General features: G+C 43.9%; 1 pseudogene; it reads right to left on the bottom strand.

The window, feature by feature from the left end:
• LOC112075975 (MICAL-like protein 1) overlaps nt 1-5,066 on the bottom strand; it is a 17,875-nt pseudogene extending 12,809 nt beyond the window's left edge.
• Between the last annotated feature and the right edge of the window lie 877 nt (nt 5,067-5,943).

Here is a 5,943-nt window from a genome sequence, read left to right as displayed (position 1 = left end):
CCATTATTTCCTGTCCTCATTTGCTTGCTCTCGCTCCCCCTTTCTCTCCTTTCCTCCCCCCCTTCACATGTCAGGCTCCGGCAGGAACCAATAAACAACTATGCTCTCGACAGACAGACAGAGAGACAGACAGACAGAGACAGATAGACAGACAGATACATAGAAAGACAGACAGACAACAGACATGAAGCAGACAGATGAAAATGTATGATAGTTAGCTGACTAACTGCAGACACTGCTCCACTGTCTCACCCATGTGACATCTGTTACTCATCTCTATTACCTTCCTAAACAACACTCACACTCTCATAGACACTAGCGGGCCTACACCTGGCTACACTGTATTCTAGCATAACAGAACTCACCCAATACATACCCTACCACAGACACAGAGGAGGGAACCAGAGTAGCAACCATGACTGACTTGTCACAGCTAATTACAGTATCCGGCAACATGAAGTCACTAGCTGGTTCACAACTAATCATTACATCTAGGCCAAGGCTATTAGAGTGTGTCTGCGTGTGGAGAAGTGATGTGTTCTAGTGACTCACCAGACGGTTGTTCTCGTAGACATTCTCTTTGGAGAGGGAGTCAAAGTCTCTGGCATGACAGGGGGAAAAAGACAACATTTAAAATCTAAACGAATAACCTACTCTAAATCATTGATACAATCACAATACTACAGTCAAATTATGAGGATCACACTGCTATTGTTATGTAAAAGGTTGAGCATCTAACCAGACCAGAAATAACCCATATAGCATATTAAAGCTATAATATGTCACTTTTTGGGCAACCCGACCAAATTCACATAGAAATTTGAGTTATAGATCAGTTATAGATGAATTCCCATTGAAAGCATGTCTAAGAAGTGGTAGATCTGTTCTATACGTGCTATTTCTCTGCTCCCGTTCTGAAGTTTTCGTTTTACTTTGGGTTTTGTACACCAGCTTCAAACAGCTGAATGAATATACTATATTTGGGTTATGGAAATATTTTCCAAAGAGGTTTAGATGGTACAATGATTGTCTACACAATGACTGTTTGTTTTGTCACACACACTGAAAATAGGCTAACTATTAGAATTTTAGACCAGGAAATGGCGGAGCAATTTTTGCTTAGTGCATCTAAGTAATGACAGGCCTAACTATCTTGGCGGGGTTAGTCGGTTTGAACTCATCAGAAAAGTCTTGAGTGATGGCCCATCAAACACCATCACGACCGAACAGAAGAGGAGAGACAGTGTTTGGCCATACACAACCAGTTACCTCTATATTTCACTGAGAATGGGGCCACAGCGCACATCAACATCACAGTGTTTTATGGGTGAACCCCACGTGATGAAAGGACAGCAGGTTGGCTCAACACAGCAGTAATGAGTAGGTGGCTAGTTGACTGGGCCTGGAGCAGGGAACTAAACCCCATGTTCCCACCAGTTAACATCCTGCTGTAAAACTGGGCCTGCATCTCAAATGGAACCCTATTCATATTGTAGAGCACTACTTTTGACCAGAGCTCTATGGACCCTGATCAAAAGTCGTGCACTATGTAGGGAATAGGGTGGGATTTGGGACGCAAACCGAGAACATTTGTGAGTTGCTTTTGGACGCAACGTTTCTGCTCTGTTAAAGGTATATAGAAAAACACCAACATGTTGTTCTCAGTCTGGATACAGGAAACCTCACTAGCACAGCCAGTCCATAGACTAGTATGAGACTGCTATAGCACAGCCAGCCCATAGACTAGTATGAGACTGCCTATAGCACAGCCAGCCCATAGACTAGTATGAGACTGCCTATAGCACAGCCAGCCCATAGACTAGTATGAGACTGCCTATAGCACAGCCAGCCATAGACTAGTATGAGACTGCCTATAGCACAGCCAGCCCACAGACTGGTATGAGGCAGCCCATAGCACAAAAGGGAGCTCTGTTCTCCCCCTAATCTGACTCTCATGGCCCCAAATGCACTTAGCCTGCCGTCCTGACCTAACGCTACGTCACACACACTGCCACTCTGCTTTAGGCCCTACTGGTGCTAAAGCGCTAACGCTACAGCTGAGTCTGCTATTACTCAAAGTTGTGCAAAGTGCAGCAACTGCCATTGCCAAATCGTCTTGAGTAACACTGGAGTCTCTGGAGTGGTGCCCCTCGGGGCTTCAACAGCTGACAGCCTGACAGGCCAGATCAGAGCAATGCTTCCCATGTATTCATTTAGCAGCAGCTAAATTGTTGTTGCCACAACAACTAAAATGAGAGAAAATAATTGACCTATCACATTTTTTTTACAATATAATCTTTGAGAACAAGAAATCAATAAAAGCTAGACAGTCAGGGAGAAACAAAAATTATACTAACAATAGATGGAAGTATTTTTGGCATGGCTGGATTAGTGACAGGGCACACAGAGTTAGGGTACATGCCCAGGGCCCGATTGATTTTGTTATAATGTTGAGCCTAAGAACACAGAATTAGCCATGGCAAAATGTGTTTATATGGAAGGAAATTCATTTTCACACTGCAAAATGTTTCTCGGCTCCATGGAAAAATTGATAGATTGCAAGAAATTGACTGGAAAAACAGCACATTTCTCTCTGCCAACAGTTCCAGACCGACTTAACCCACTCCTTCTGCGAGCATTGCACATTTTTGGGGGAGAATCACTGCAGACCATGACATGAAGGATGAGGCACTGAGAACCTAATCCAACAAGTATTGCTGCCCTGCTCACAAGTTGATTTTCGACGAGGGGCCTGCCATTGCCACCGGTGTGCTCGCTGTCAACCATCCTCATGATTAAGTCCTGTACTGTGTGTGAGTGGACTTGGTGTCGCTGCCAACAAGCTACACGGTCTGCTTAAGCTACATGCTCTGGTGGTTAAACAACAAAACACGCATATAGTCAAATATACTCTCAGCATATTTGGTGGGTTGGTACTGAGGAAATAATACAAGTTGCAGCTACCCAACCTTGGTCAGGCTTATAGCTTCAGTTTAATCACCTTGCTTATTAACCCTGAACCAAGAGCCACTTCAGTCAGAGAGAACTGGACCCRGTCTGATCCTGAATGACATTACCAGGATTCAGTCAGATAAGTCATTTGTATAGTACAGTGGCGTGCTGAACGCTGTCAGTGCTAAGAACTGGAGTAGCATCGCTGTGCAGTACTGTACACTGGCTGGCTAGAGTAGCATCGCTGTGCAGTACTGTACACTGGCTGGCTAGAGTAGCATCGCTGTGCAGTACTGTACACTGGCTGGCTAGAGTAGCATGAGAGCTAAATGCAGGTTGGCAGGAGGAGGCCCCTGCTGCAGATTACCCTGACGGCCTGTCTGTCTGGATCAGACTGAAGACAGTCACAGAGAGGCCAGGCCACTGCTGCGCTGCTAGTTGGCTGATGAGGCTGCCTGGCCAAATAGCTCTGAGCTCAGGAGACAGAGGTAGAGCTGGATCTTTAGCCTTTGACCCATAGAGAAAGATGTACTGTAACATATCTGGTGTCATTTGCCCTCACTCCTTTCTACTGTATGTAGTAGTTGAAGGCTTAGGTCACGTCGTGTGATCTCATGTCCTGTCACACACACACATAAGCCTGGATAGGTGCAGTGTGTGTAGTACTGGTGCAGTGTGTATGAGATGCTGCATGCAGGTCATGCACGCTTGGTTTTCACACACACGTTGAAGGACATGGACACACAACYTGTGACATCTGCTGTACAGTAATAAGACATTCCTTTACAGAGCAGAGTTACAGTACGAGGTGCATGGTTGTACCTGAATCATCTGTACTGTATTGAATGGGCCCCATCAATCGTTTGCTCACTCCTACTCTGAGCCAACAGTTCTATTTACCATCTTCGCCTCCTTGCAACCATCATCGCAATAATTTTGATGCAGTTAGTTTGTGGCCTAACTGTGCCCTTGTTTTGTGACTGCAGTGTGTGTGAGTCCCACACAGGAAAAGGGGTGTGTTGTTACAGACAGGGCCAGACCTGTCAACCTACATTAGATACTGCACACTTGGCTTCCCCTTTTCTAATGCTGCTTAGAAACAGTCTCTGCAGTGCGCGCCTGGATTACAAGTCAAGCCTAGGTTTGCTGGCTGTAGTAGCTCACAACAACGTTGTTAGTGGAACACTGATTGTTGGGCGAAAGGCAATGTAGGTTAGCAAAACATATCTTTGTGCACACAACACGGGTGCTAAAATTATAAACACCAACACAAGCTAGAAGGCACACCTCCCTATATTTAGTTTCATGTTGAAGTGACATGATCTTGATCGAGTTCAAAAGGTTTCCGTTCCACAGTTCTGTGAAGGTGAGGACAATCTTAGTTCCCTGGCTACATAATTCCGAAGGTGGTCTGGCTCTGGCTGAGAGCACTAACTTGCCACCCCATGATATGTACACCCCTATCTAGTTACAGGCTAGATTTTTTAAATTTAACTAGGCAAGAACTAGAACAGTTAATTTAGCCTAGCGTTAGACCAGGAACACAGAGTGTACTGAGTGTCCTGATAGGATTAGATTACAGTGAAATCAGCAGTCACGCATTACGGTATCGAAGTTCAGCCCCAGATTGTTCTGTTGTTAACAGTTGTTACATTGTAACAGCACGTTGCAACATTGTACTTAGTGATCCTATTTTGGAGCAACAAATTGTTAAATTCTTGTAGAGTTCGTGAGTTCCATTGTATTTTAGAATTCTTGTCATATTGACATTTTGCCCTGATGTGTTAAATAAACCCCTCTTGTTGCTGGCGTGTTATGTTTCTAAATATGTATTGTTTCAGAGGGACAAGATCATCTTGTTTAGGCCTGGGAAGAAGTGGAAATTTTTTTCAAAGTGTATTGAAACTAACTAAATACTTACATCAAATCCGGTCTATATCGGTGGATTATGGCACAGAATGCCAAGCCATCCCGAAAGACGATGACATGTTCTTGATGTCTACATCGTTGTAACTCTCGCATTGTATCCGACACCATTTCTGAAGTGCTTTTAACGACCCCATGTTTGGAAACATTCAGATGTTTATTCCTTTCAATATCGTCTCATCCACGTGTAGCGGATGAGAAATACGCTTTTGTAAGATTCTAGAAGCCGTCCTCCTGCTTTTCGAATTTTGGAGGACAACACCCGAAATGACTCATTCGGAATTCCATTGACTGGTCGAGATAGTAGCGTTGAAGTCACGTTTGGTAGCAAGCAGGCTAACTTTGCGATGTCAATGAAACATGTGTTTTGCCTGCAGATGTGATCAAAGTTTCGATCTGCAAGTTTTCCCAACACGCACAATCAATAATCACCATATAAAAAGAATCCTACATACAATGGGTTTGACAGCTTGTCACAGAAATGTTGTCAGTGGCTAGCTAGCTACCTGGATTAGTTAGCTTCGGTCCAAATATAGACGAACATCTCAACCCTGTTTCAGACTGATGCAGTTAGCATTTTAGCTAGTTAGCTGGCTGAAGCTAACTAGCCATGTTTTCACTTGGAAAAACACATTCATTGACCCGAAACGTGTCCCTTATTCGTGTGAACTCAGTTACAATCCTTATGTTGAAGCATTCATCCAAAACTTTAAATGGGAAACGTGGTTGCTTGTTATATGGTGCAGTCCCATCTGTGTCGTTATACCGGTCAGACTCCAGAACAAGGCGTTTTTTCTTTCTCGTGCACTCCTCTTGACGCCAAAACAGAAGATACATGTATCAGATAAATGCACAGTTGTGTTTGGATGGCGATGATGGTTAGTTAAATGTATTATGAAAAATTAATTGTAATCAAGGCAGCCGACCATTCTGCCAAACCTTGCTTCGGCTGCCTGCTGTTGAAATGAAACGAATTCAACAACGTTACTCCTTTCTGTCCGCTAGAGGGAGTAGTTAAATACTTTTTTTGGCAACTTTTTTGGCCACTATAATTACAGGACACAC

The sequence above is a fragment of the Salvelinus sp. IW2-2015 genome, unplaced genomic scaffold, assembly GCF_002910315.2.
Source record: "Salvelinus sp. IW2-2015 unplaced genomic scaffold, ASM291031v2 Un_scaffold3495, whole genome shotgun sequence".
In the NCBI taxonomy this organism is placed as follows: Eukaryota; Metazoa; Chordata; class Actinopteri; order Salmoniformes; family Salmonidae; genus Salvelinus; species Salvelinus sp. IW2-2015.
This window is presented reverse-complemented; position numbering and strand designations above follow the sequence as displayed.